The 13,912-nt window shown below is 51.8% G+C and overlaps 1 pseudogene; it reads left to right on the top strand.

Annotated features, from left to right (window-relative positions):
* The first annotated feature begins 1,555 nt into the window (after nucleotides 1-1,555).
* On the top strand, nucleotides 1,556-7,203 carry LOC115330087 (annotated as a pseudogene).
* Nucleotides 7,204-13,912: the final 6,709 nt, after the last annotated feature.

Raw genomic sequence — 13,912 nt, 5'->3', positions numbered from 1 at the left:
GCAAACCAGACGGTTCATAACTTCAACTTATGGATTTTTTTCCCAATAACTTTTCATCTTTCGTTAACTAAAAAAAAAAGATATATATACCAGACAACGCGCTTAACATCGACGCCAAGATACGACCTCTAACCACCGAATCTCTTCAGAGATCAGCGTAGTTAAGTAGTAGTAACTACTGCTAACTTCGTTTGTTTTTAGCAGTAACAGCAGCACCAGTCGGGACACTGACTTAACAATTAAATATGCAATAAATTCCTTGATAGCCTAGCGGCAATAAATGAAAGGGTTAAGGAGGATCGAATATATTCGCCCAGAGAGAGGTGAAGAGCGCGCTCGAAGTTGCTACATGCCTGCTGTTTTGTCGCTGTGCTGTTTGCCGCCGGGCTGTTTTGGCACCTGCGCTTCTGTCGCTGTGCTGTTTTGAGGTTGTGCTGTTTTGTCGCGTGCTATTTTGACGCCTGCTGTTTTGTCGCCGTGCTGTTTTGACGCTGTGCTGTTTTGACGCGTGCTGTTTTGGCCGTGCTGTTTTGTCGCGTGCTGTTTTTTCGTGTGCTGTTCTGTCGCGTTCCCGCTGTAGCCGTGTCTGAGTGCAGGTCTAACAGCCGGCCACCAGCTGTTCCAGTTGCGAGTTCAGTGTCGGCCACCACACGGACTCGCACGCCCGTGCCTTGCAACTACCAATTCCCTAGTGGCCCTCGTGCAGTCTGGTCAGCATGTCACGTCGGAGCACCGCAGCACCAGGATCCGGTTGTTGTAGAGCAGCAGCCTCTCGTAGACTGTGATGGTCCTCCTCGTGCTCTAGAAGCAACGTAGATGGGCAGGAACTTGCGACGCTCGCCGCGGCCACATACGCTCGCAGTGACGAGCCAGATCCATGCAGGTTCCGTCTTCCTCCTGGTGTTTGCGCAGTTGCTCAAGACCCAGAGCAGTGACGTCTCGCAATCCCCTCACGATGTTGTTTACGAAGCGCTCTACATCGAGGGAGTCGACTTCCAGACTGGAAACCTGCGTAGTTGCTGGAGCCCAGAAGAGGATATCGGCGGTGGCGTTAAGCTTCCCAGGGACGTAGAGTACCCGGAACTGGAAGCGAGGGAGCCTCATCCGCAGCCGTTGAATTCTTGGAGGGACGAGGTCTAACTCGGCGTTGCCCAGAAGTGTGACTAGAGGCCTGTGATCATTCTGGACGTCGAACTGGATACCCCGGACGAACTCTTCGAATCGTGTGGGTGGCTGGAGGCAGCGATGGGCCGAATCCAGGACACTCTTCAAGCGGCGATCGTCACGGTCCAAGAGTACGTGACGCCTCGAGGCCTCGCCTGCTCGCCCCAGAAGTCAGAGCTCCTCCTTCTCAAACTGGTGCGAGCTAAACAGCTCCTTTCAGATATCGAGCTGTACTCGCGTGGAGTCCGAACTCCGACGGTTGAGAGCAGCCGGGTTTTTTGGGCTTCGCATCGAAGTGGACGGCAACAACTACGAGACGATCAACTCGCTCAAAGCTACGGCCTACCAGATCACACGACTCATGTAGCGCATCTCCGGCCGTAAATTTAGCATGAGAGAAAGTAACCTGGTGCGACTGGTCCGTGCCTTCGTCGTCAGCAAGCTGGCATACGTGCTGCCGTTCCTTCGTCTCGGGTTAGCAGGGAAGACCAAGCTCGACTGTCTTATTCGCAAGTCGTACAAGAGTGCGCTGGGCCTGCCCGACTCCACTTCGAACAACCGTTTCGCGGTCCACGGCCTTCACAACACGGTGGATGAGATCGTGGAAGCTGAACGCCTATCTCAAACGGAACGTCTCACGAGAAGTGCGACAGGTCGCCATATTCTCCGCAGCCTTGGCATTCGCTACGACAGTCAGACTGGGCCCAAGTGCGCCGTTCCCACGCAGGTCCGGACCGCACTCCTGATCCAGCTCATTCCGAAACACATGCACCCTGTCGCTGTCGCGGTCGGGCAGTGAGCGGACAGAGACCAGCCTGTGAGTGTGTCAGTACCCACTGGCGAGCCCAGGCGAGCCCACGTTTATTCGTGTCTCAAGCGCCCCCCGTCTCCCGTGCGGTGGCGCCCTCTCTCGGCCGCTCGCCTAACCCTCCGACACCCCCCCCCCCCCCTTTCTTTAACTTGAAGTCTTACAAGTCCAGGCGCGCTGGTCGTCTCACTTGTCGTCCGCTGCGCGTCTGCCTCGGTTTGGGTGTCGGGTAAGTTGGCCCATTGATGCTTGGCTCGTCAACAGAGGCTGGTTGCCGAGCTGCTTGTTCTTCTGTAGGCTGTCTTTCCGGCTGTAGGTGCCTCTGCGTGCGTCTTGAAATGCCGGACGCTGTCTCCACCACATATGATCGAAGTTCTGCGGCAGCGTGCCGTACTCTCCCATGTGTGGCTGCTCCGGTAACAATCTTGACTCTGGTGTCTGGCTGTATAGGCCCGTAGTCGGCAGCTCGGTGACACTTGTTGTACTGTTGTGCTTGGAGCCTCCTATACTGTGCGTTGCGTGTTCTAAAGTCTTCGCAGTTCCAGTGCGGCCGTAGTGACCCTGGGGCTGCAGGGACGCTCGTCTTTACCTTGCGTCCCATGATGAGCTCAGCTGGGCTGTACCCCTCCTTCCCTTGAGTCGCTCGATGTGCAAGAAGTGCTTGCTGTACATCGGGAGACTTCCAAAGAAGCTGCTTTGCTGTCTGCACTGTTCTCTCTGCTGCTCCGTTGCTTTGTGGATAGTAGGGGCTGGAAGTGATGTGTTTGATGCTCCAGTCCCTGGTAAAAGATTTGAATTCAGCAGATGCGAACTGTGGTCCGTTGTCGGATCGGATGACATCCGGCGTTCCGAAACGAGCAAACATTGGTCGCAGAGCCTCGGTGACGTCTTTTGTGGTCGTTGTCCTCAACTTGACCAACTCGAAGAATCCAGAAAAGTAGTCGACAACGACCGGGTAGTTGTCGCCTTCAAGCGAGAAGAAATCCATGCCGATCACTTCCCATGGCCTCTCGGGAAGAGGCGTTTGCAGGAGAGGGGCTACTCCTGGTTTGCGTTCCTTTCGACAAGTGGGGCATCGGCGAACAAAGTCCTCAATGTGAACGCCAATGTTTGGCCACCAAACCGCTTCTCTGGCTCGGGCTCTACACCTGGCTACGCCTTGATGCCCGGTGTGGATGTTGTCTAGGACTTCGTTGCGAAGGGCTGGGGGTACAACCAGTCGGTTGCCCTTGAACAGAAGTCCTTGCACTATTGAGAGTTCACCCGCTATTTCGCAGTATCGCCGCACTTCTGGTGGTGGAGCTTTCATGCTCGGCCAGTCCGTAGAGCAGTACTCCCTGACTCGAGACGTGACTGGATCCTTCCCGATTTCATCTTTGATCCGTGAGAGCATGTCTCTTGATGCAGGTAACAGTTCCACTGTGAGAACTTCATACTCCCGGACGGCTTCCTCCAGGTCGGCAGCTTCCTTTTCTCCTGCTCCAGTTAGTGGCTTACGTGACAGCACATCTGCCGTGTGGATCTCCTTTCCCGGGATGTGGGAGATCGTGAAGTCATACTCGAGTAGTCGCATGCGGAAACGTTGCAGACGAGGACTCAGTTCATCTAGACGCTTCGTGGTGAGTAGTGGCACAAAAGGCTTGTGGTCAGTCTCAATATGAAATTGGAGCCCTGTGCGGAAGTGGCCACTGGCCCACGTGATGGCCAGTGCTTCCTTCTCAATCTGGGCATAGCATTGCTCAGTTTCCGTGAGTGCCTTGGATGCATAGGCAACTGGTCGTCGCTTGCCTTGGGACTCCTGCAGGAGCACAGCCCCAATCCATAAGATGAGGCATCGACCGAGAGCGTCAATGCTCTCTTTTGTTGTACATTGCCAATGCCGGGGTTGTGATGAGAGCTGCCTTGGTCTGCTCGAAGGCTTGCTGCTGAGCCTCTCCCCAGTACCAGACTGCATCATGACGAAGTAGGTCTCTCAGTGGCTCAGTTCGCTCAGCAAGTCCGGGTAGAAACTTCGCCAAATGGTTGATAATTCCCAAGTAAGACCTGACTTCTGAAACGTCTTGTGGTGGCCCCATCTTCTTGATGGCACTGAGCTTTGCTGGGTCAGCTTTGATGCCTTGCGACGAGACGATGTGGCCCAGAAACTTCACTTCCTTTTTGCGGAAAGCACATTTGTCTGAATTTAGCGTTATCCCCGCCTCTCGCAGACGATGGAGCGCTTGCCTTAGGTTGCGGTCATGTTCATCTGCCGTGCTGCCGAACACGATGATGTCGTCCTGCAGACACACCTGCCCTTGAAGTCCCTCGAGCACTCGTAGCATTTCTCGCTGGAAAACCTCGGGTGCCGTCGATATCCCGAACGGTAGCCGCAAGAATTGAAAACGTCCAAACGGAGTCAAGAATGTTGTATATTCCTGGGATTTCTTGGACAATGGTGTCTGCCAGTAGCCTGCCCTTGCATCAAGCTTGTTGAACACTTGTGCACCAGCCAGCTTTGCTAGGCTCTCGTCCACAGATGGCATGAGCACTCTTTCTCGAACAATCTGCTTGATCAGTTCACCGTAGTCCACGCAGATGCGCAGTTCGCCGTTCTGCTTTTTTGCGACCACCATTTGTGCACACCATTCCGTCGCTTTGTCGACTTTGACGATAACCCCTAGATCTTGCATGCGCTGTAGTTCTCTTTCTACGTCGGGTAGAAGTGGGATTGGTACTCTTCTCGGATATGTCACAGCATGGGGTTTAGCTCCTCGAACAAGCACTACCCTGTATGCGGCCTCCATGAGCCCTAGTCCCGAAAGAAGCTCTGGGTAGCTCTCGAGAATTCTGCGTGCTTCAGTGTCTTCATTCTCTGGTGCCGTGGTGACTTCCTGAAGATACCTAAGGACCTGCAGCGCTTTGATAGCTGGACGTCCAAGGAGGGCCTCGCGGAGGCCGCTGACGACGTAGACAACCTCTTGTGCCGAGTCGTCATTCCACTTGATTGTGACGTCAGCTTGTCCCACTGTGTGGATCGGAGATTCACCTAGACCCAAAAGGCGCTCGTTGTTTTCTTTATCTCGCCCATTTTAGCCTGGTCGTAGAGATGCTGTGGGATAGCTGTGACATCTGCACCAGTGTCTATTTTAAACGTCACATCCGTTCCACTGACGTTGGCAGTGATCTTCCATGGTTCTGTGCTTCTTTCTTGCACGATTTCTCCCACGTAAACTTCTCCCACAGTCGCGCTGTGCTGGCGTTGACCTTTAGGCGTCCGGGTCTTGGGGAGTCGAGGCGACCTGCACACGACAGCGAAGTGTCCCTTTTTCCCGCAGTGGTTGCACCGTTTTTCCGCAGCTGGGCACTGCTTCCTAGAGTGCTGCTCTGCACTGCCGCACCCCTGGCACCCGCCTTGTCCGATTCTGCCAGACGCGTTTCCTTGGTTTTTTCGTGGTCTCGAATGTCGTATCTCGTCTAGGGCTGCATTCTGTTCAGCTTTCTCATGGAGCTCGCTTTGTTGCTTCTTGACGATTTCTGAATTTCGGGCTTTCTGCGTAGCCGTCTGCAGCGTCAGCTGGGGGTCCAACTGTAGTTTCTCACTAAGTCCCACGTCCAGCAATCCCACGACCAGCCGGTCGCGTATGAGGTCGTCCTTGAGGGGACCGTACTCGCACGACTCCGCTAGTCTGTGTAGTCCGGTGATGAACTCGTCCACTGTCTCGTGAGGTTCCTGGCAGCGTCCATTGAACCTAGCTCGCTCGTAAATTGCGTTGGCCCGAGGCACAAAGTGCTTCTCGAATGCCGCGGTGACGGTTTCGTAGTTCTTGCCTTCGTCCTCAGTCAACTTCAAAGAACAAAGAACGTCCGCCCCTTCGCGGTCCATGGCGTAGAGAAACGTGTTTACTTGCGTTTCTTGAGAGCGGAGATGCAACTCGGTGATTATCCTGTAGCGTTGCCATCTCGTGAACCACGTCTTCCACGTGTGCGGCTGGCGAAAGTCGAACTTTACCGGCAGCTGTGTTGAAATCGGGTTGAAGTAGCTGTAGCTGCTTCCCGCCTGAACCGCTGCCTCTTGGTCCGCCATGTTGGACCGGCGTTGTTGCGCCGTTGTGCGCGTCCGCTGCTCTCACTGCTGGTTCGGTTGCGCGTGCCGTGCCCGCTACTGTTGCTCTTAGCGCTGATTCACTGCTGCCCGCCTAGGGTCACCATTTCTCTTGATCCCACCGCTGCCACCATGTCGCGGTCGGGCAGTGAACGGACAGAGACCAGCCTGTGAGTGTGTCAGTACCGTCTGGCGAGCCCAGGCGAGCCCGCGTTTATTCGTCTCTCAAGCGCCCCCCGTCTCCCGTGCGGTGGCTCCCTCTTTCGGCCGCTCGCCTAGCCCTCCGACACACCCGATACACCACGAGGGACGCAGGAGTGCGCATGTTCGGGCTCTACGCTCCCTCCTCAGCAAGGAACAGGACGTCTACTACGTAGATGCAGCCGGCTACGGCACCGGCAAGATGGTATCTGCTGTATTCAATGCCGGGGGGTCCCTCGTCGCGAGCTGGAGCATTGACACTACGGACCCGGGAACGGCAGAAGAGGTGGCCATCGCCCTCACTCTCCAAACGCACAAGGCACGCTTCGTTGTGAGCCATTCACAACGGGCCATCCGAGATTTTGCCAAGGGTCGTGTATTGCCACAAACAGCCAGAATTCTGCGCGGGGTCGCTCGCACGACGTCTCCCATCAAGGTGATCTGGACCCCAGCTCACTCGTCTCTTCCCGGTAACGGGGAGGCTCACAGCGCAGCCCGAGGATTGATTGGCCGGGCTGGCCTAACACTGGACCCCTCCACCACGTCGTTGGCGGGGAGAGACGGGCTGGTCACTTTCCGGGACGTCCTCAACAACTACGCGGGCGATCGCGCTCGCTAGCCGCCGCGCACGCCACGCTGGACAAGGCATCGCTTGCAACGCCTGCAGACGAACCCCTACCCGAACCCTTACACGCTCCACAAGTGATACCCGGACCGCTACTATCCCAAATGTAAGCTCTGTGGAGCAAGGGCGAACCTGCGGCACATGCTGTGGGAGTGCGCACGACTCGATCGATCGAAGTATCCCAAGATCTCCGCAGTCACCAGTCAAGACGACTGGGACGCTCTCCTCAAGGCCGCCTCACGGGAGGTCCAAGAAGCCATTGTCCGATGGTCCGAGGACGCCGCCAAGATCGAGGGGATCGAAGCCGCCGTCTGAGAAAGACGACCGGGGAAGGCGACCCCTCGCGGGACAGCTGACATCGATCGCCGAACACTCCATCTTGGCAAATACAGATTTATTCCTTCCTTTCTTCTACGTTCCTGGTGTCGTAACAAACCTGATGCCTCGAGCCCTTGGTTTACTTGTTCGCTTCGTTTTCTTTCCAATTTAAAAAATGACCCTTCTATACAGCCAAATCTGTGAACACGCTAGAATCTTGGTCACGATACAATGTTTTATCCAATATGTATGAAACTTAGCTACGGGAGCGTAAACATAATTTATTTTTTGATACATTGACTAGTATATTACAGGACACCCCCCCCCCCCCCCCCCCCTCCTACTTCTGGTCCGCTGTGAATCTGAAATAGCATTCTTTCAATAAGCTAGTTGATGATTTTGATACTCTCACCCCGGATAATGAATGTGGAACTCTTTTGAATAAGGAGTTTAGAGCGCAGCACTTAAGCACCCGTTTCCGGCTTTAGCGTCGTCGTCGACGTCGGCGTAACCGCGTGTTGCATTATGGGACGTTTCCCATAATAAAGTCACACGTGACGACACGTGTGGCCTCGCGAGGGTTATTTTTATGAGGGTTACGAGGGTTACCCTCCCGAGGGTCACGGGGGTTACCCATACGAGAGTCACGAGGGATACGAGTGATACTTTAAGGAGGATAACGTCACGACGTTACCCTCGTGATGTCACACGTGACGCCACGTGTGATGTTATATAAAAAACAAGTTACGTCACATGCCTCTAACATTGCCAATATTCCCGCTGAGTTTAGCGGGGAAATTGTTCCGCTAACATGGTCGGAAAAATATTCCCCCTAAGTTTAGAGGGCAGATTGTTCCGCTAACATTGTTGGAAAAATATTCCCGCTAAATTTACACTCCTGACGTCACGTGTTACAACAAGTATGACTTCGCACATGACGTCACGTGTGACGTCACGAGGGGAGACTTTTCTTGCTAAATTAAGCGGAAACATTTCCCCGCTGAATTTAGCGGGGAACGAAGAGGTGCATGTCCTCCCCTCCATACCCTTCCGTCCTCCTCCTCAAGAGCTACGCTCTAATTCGGCGTTGCCAACAATTATAAACGTCTTTCATTGTTCCACTTCTGTCAATCATGCCTCCCCCTCTCACGCGATTACTTCCCAAAGAATACTGTTATAGTCCATATTACCGAAATTGTTAAAATTACTAATTTTTTAAAAATATCTTCGTCTTGTGGCGTAGATAATATAAATTCTAAAGTGAGTCTAGCCCAAGGCTACGACTCACATTAGCTTTGGTATCAAGCTACCCTCTCACAGTTCTATTATGCAACATGGTGTCAGAAGAGGGATGATGTCTGCAATGAGCCAACCTCGAGAGCTCTTTAAGAAACACGACCACGCCCAACGAGAAACCAGACGTCATGAGCGACTTCACTTTCAGAGGTATTCGGGTTCGGCAACAGGCAACCATCTCTGGCATTTCGTGCCATACAACCGCAAGAAGCCTTCTGGTTTTTGTAGCGAAACCAGTGGCCTATGTGGAATTGGAACGCTTCGAGCGTTTCCACACCGTCTCGAAAATCTGCAACAAGCCTGAGCCCACCAAATCGATGCTTTACAGTACATTCCAGAAAGGGGTGGAGGAAGTTAAGAAGTTTGAAATCGTTATGGCGCACCGCGACAAGTACTTCATACCGCAGCGGAACGCCATGTTAGAACTCGCTTGTTTTAACACAAGAGTTGTGAGCAGCCTGGCGGCTCCCCAAGTACTTTTCCAGTTGCGCGACTGCGGGGCACAGGTGGCGGACTTTCCCGCGTGGCGACAAAGTCGAGCCGCACATCGCGCGCGGGAGGCACTCACTTGGTCGAGCGAAGTTTTAGCGAATAAAGCCCCGGCCCCGACGTTTGATCGAATGACACTTTAGCTAATGGTGGCACTCATTTGAGCGAATGACGGATTAGCGAATGACCCTCGGCGTCTGCCGCGCCTCCTTATTTCTGTTATTTTATAATTGAAAGCGCAGCTCTGAGGCGCTCGTTTTCTGCTTCAGCGGCATCGCCGTCGCCGTCGCCGTTGGAGTAACCGCGCGTTGCATTATGGGAAGTCTTCCAAAATAACGTCACACGTGACGTCGCGTGTGGCCCGCGGGTTACATTATGGGGTGTTTTCCATAATAACGTCACACATAAGATCACGTGTGACGTCACGGGAAGGAAGAAAGGAGGAGTAGGAGAGAGGAGGGAAGGAGGATTAGCAGGGAGGAGGAGGATATGAGGGGAGATGCCAGCCACCCGTTGTGCAGGCAAGTGATATCACCATTCATAAATCACAGAGGGGCACGTATGAAAACGTGGTGTACTCTTTTTCCAAGTGGCCATCTACATGGGTACGGGTCTGTGGGCTTGCTCGTTGCTGCTCTGTATCTCTCGCCTACAGTATTCACAAAATATTTCTTGCAAGACAAAGAACTTCCTAACAGTCATGCGGGAAAACACCCCATTCGCCCCGAGGAACGTGCACTCGCTGTTCCGCTATGCCATTTCTGGGGAGCAGGATCAAGACTGTTGCTGTGGAAATCAAAAACGCCGAGGAGTCTTCGACAGGACCGACAGCAAGTAGGATGACATCGAGAGTATCACGTCCTTCTTTAAGCGCCGTTCACACTCGTGCGACTGAGTAAGACCGGGAGAGACCACACCGGTTTTTAAGCCTTTTGCGACTTCTTAGGACCGGATGCGATGCAGCGGATCTGGTCCTAAGAGATCGCAAGAGGCTATAAACCGGTCTGGTCTCTCTCAGTCTTAGTCGGTCGCAAGAGTGTGAACGGGTCTTTAAAGTGTTCACTCTAACTACAGTGTTCTAAAGAGGTTTAGTGGCAAGAGCGGCGGCCGCCACGTGAAGATTTTGCGCGTACACGACACCATAGCGCTGCTGTTCTGAGCCCTTGGAACGTGGCACCGTCAGCCTCGTCGTCGGCGCTGCTCGGCGTGCACTACTGTAGTTCGACTGGAGCTTTTCGCGACGCAGAACAATCGCTAATGTGAAAAATTGTAGGTTTTTCTTTGCACTAATGACTCTAGAGTGTGTTTTTGATGGAGATCATTTGATTAATATGAACCCACCCCCTTCTCAGTACTGACAGGTCGTTCAGCAACGCTGTTAATTGGGCTGCACGCTTAATAGCTGCAAAAAAAACCACGCGATACTGATATAACAAGGAAAAATAGACAAATGCATTTCAATAAATTTCTCACTTTTTTAATGGTGAGAGGAACAATAAGCTGATGTATTGTTTTTGTCATCGTGTTGCTGATGCGGGGACCAGCGTTGTGTAACGTGCAAGGCCGAGCGCGTTTGGGAACGGCCGAGGTGCCACTGCAACTGGCGAACATATAGCAAATTGTCTTTTGCGGAAGGCAGTCTATGAAGAAAAATACCTCGATTGGGAGTACATGAAGCATTAAAATACAGTATGAACACAAACTTCAACAACCCCTAATATGAAAAAAAAAAAGTACTCTCAACTTTCTGCTTTATGATTTCTCATATGTGGTAATACGCTTCATTCTACGTACACAGCAAGCACACGAGAGATATCCAGCAACATACTACGCCAAAAGACTACAAAAAATACAATAGGCATAATATATTGTAGCATAGAATCCTAACCTCTTCGCCTTTGACGATGTGCACATAGTCCCGAAAAATAAGGCGCGGTTCAAAATATCTCTCGCACACCGCTGATGTCTCGGCGAGGCGTTTATCTTCCCGCTTAAGATTTTCTTTTCCACTGTAGTCGGCACGACTCCTCCTTTAGCGCGCGAAACAGCGACGGCTTACGATCGCTGGTTCTGCGGCTGCTCTTGTTGACTGGGCCCGACTTGCATCCCCGCGCGAAGCAGCGTGTGTCTCCGTCTTTTTCCTTGCATTTATGACCGAGACGGCAACGGAGCCGGGAAGACTCCCAACCACTACACCACAAAAAAAAAGTGCTACGATTCTACGTTTGGGAGAAGCGTACCGCCTCAGCTTTGTCGGCTTCGCTCATTGCACATCTCCCATCTGCCACAAATTCTCCTAGGGCACAGAAGTCCAGCGTCATTAGCGGCATCTACGTTGACCGTCTTCACTCGGCCCATTTCAAGCGTGCGCTGCTCTTGCCACTACATCCTCTAAAACACTGTACTCTGACGCTGTCTCGTCCTTCCGCCTTGCTGCTGCTGTCGTGTATCCTGGCACTGGCAGAACTTAGACAGAATGGAGTTTCCAGATGTTAGAACTCTGTTTCTTTTCTCCGGAAAAGCGGGGAGCGAGAATGCCAAGATATATATATATATATATATATATATATAGAGAGAGAGAGAGAGAGAGAGAGAGAGGGAGAGAAAGAGAGATAGATATAAATATAATAATCTTTCTCAGATTCTTTTGCCCGGTATATCGCAAAACTGAAATACCCCAAGAGAGGTGCAGGAGCAGCAGAAGGATGAGGGCAGGAGCTCTGGAAAAGGAGAGCAGGAGGGGAGGAGAAGAAGGTCCGGATAAGGAAGAGGGGCATACCCTCCCCCATTACCCTCCCCTCCTCCTCCTCCTCAAAGAGTTGGGCTCTAATCCGGCATTACCGGGAGTTGTAAACGTCTTTCATTTCTTCGCTTCATCCAGTGTTTCTCACGCAGACTGTGACAATACCGAGTGTGTCTGCAACCTGACCGCTTACGAGTTTTCAAGACAGCGCTGTCTATGATCGCCGCAATGACTGGACTGTGTTAGACTGCGCGACAGACTTACTGTTTTAAAATGCAGGGGGAGGTGTCTAGACACAATCATAGAATAAAATTCTGTAGAAAAAGGCAGGTTGAAAGATTGTAGTTGCTTTCATACACATATCGCCCTATCGCAGGTGCCCGCTCAGTACCCGATACCCACGTTTTTGGGGCGCTGCCATCTGGCCATCACGTCAATGCAAGTTTCCACCAACGTAACTAAAACTCTCAGTAGGAAAACTCACCCTTGAAACCAGGATCGCCCGCGCCCACCGAGAACAAACTCGATACGACAACAGCGCCACCCTTTGCCGACGAGTCAAAACATGGAAGTTGGTTCAGATTGCAACTACTAACGGCACTGCCAGATGGCGCCATCGGCTTTTGCACGACTCGACCGGAACCAATACTTGCAGCCGCACAGTTCCCAGAGTGGCCGCTGCAGGAGAAATGAAGGCGTTGCGATCGCCTTCAGTTCGGTTCTCGAGTACGGAGCAGAGCCACTTTCTGAAAGCAAGTTCTATGGCAGTTTCCCAACTGGATTCTTTTGGTAACGATGGTTGCCACAAGTTATCTTTGTGGCGATTGCTGGATCGCGCTTCCCGCTCCAGTGAGTGACGCCATCTTGCATGTGGCGAAATCGCGTTTTTGCTAGCGTTGCAGAGTTTCGCGGCAGCGTGCTTAATACACGTTTTCTGCTTGATCGTCGTCATTCACCGAGCAAGTTTTTGAAAATTTAGTGTAAGCGTTTGAGGCTTGCCGTCGGGTACACGGAAACGTTTTTACGAAAGCGCAGTGCCACAGGAAAAATGCTCAACTCGTCAAAAGCAAGTTTTGTCGGTCTCGCGGCGTGATCAAAGCTTCCTTGGTACGCCGGGGCGCTGCGTCTCTGTGCCTTCACACGCTTGAATACCGATCAAGATCTGACGCCGTGTGGATTTGCTTTGTGAGTGCAATGTAAAGGCACAAACTCGCACAAACTAAGCTTCCGCGGTCTCGCGGCGTGATCAAAACTTCATTGGCACGCCTAAGTGCTGCGTCACTCTGCCTTCGCAATAGCACAGTGTCCATATATAACCAAAATATCTATGTGATAAACGCAGTTCTCCAAATTTCACCCTATCTCATTAACCAATCTCCCATGCAAAATGTTTGAAGGTACTGTTTAGTCCAATTCAGTCAATTTCCTCGCACAAACGGTTTCTTTTTCGCTGTTCAAAACGGGTTTCAAAATCATTTTCATCTAGAACTCTGCCTGAATCTCTTGCTGATCACCTTCATCCTATACTTGATTGGCGTTCAAAGGTAGACTCAGTATTCATGAATTTTAAGCTCTTTTATAAGTCTCTGTTGGTATGATTCGAAGGCCTTCAAGTCTTCAGGCGTTTGGACAATTATTTTCTAAAAATATTGTTTTTAATTTATTTTTTGTCGGAGCTTTTGTGTAACCTATATGAGTTGCGATTTCTATTTGATAACCTAACTGATCTATAGGAAAATTATTCCTTGTACGCATCCTGGAATAAGAAAAAGATACATACATCTTACGCCTGATGATTGTCGGATATTTCGCTCCCATTTATCTCCGAAATTTCCAGCTAAACGCAGAAAGTCTATTCATTCAAACGTTCTGGGAACATGCACGCAACAGAGCTTTTTACTTTAGAAATATTTTTTACGAACTAACGATCCCTTATATCTGTGCTTACGTGATTCACGTATATGACGCAATCACATTTGTGGGGTCATTGCTATAAATGACGAGAGATCAAGTAAGGAACTACGTCGCGTTATTGGGAAGCCAGCTCCATTCGCCCACACTCGCCTACTAGAGTGTGGTCCGATGGGAAGTACTTAGTCCAGCCGCTTGCTCTCCCACTCACCTCTGCCTTGTGCTGCCGAGCACAGCCGTCGGGTTGCGAATCGCCTTGACCTGGCCTCCATTCCC

The sequence above is a fragment of the Ixodes scapularis genome, unplaced genomic scaffold (genome assembly GCF_016920785.2).
Source record: "Ixodes scapularis isolate PalLabHiFi unplaced genomic scaffold, ASM1692078v2 ptg001200l_1__unscaffolded, whole genome shotgun sequence".
In the NCBI taxonomy this organism is placed as follows: Eukaryota; Metazoa; Arthropoda; class Arachnida; order Ixodida; family Ixodidae; genus Ixodes; species Ixodes scapularis.
This window is presented reverse-complemented; position numbering and strand designations above follow the sequence as displayed.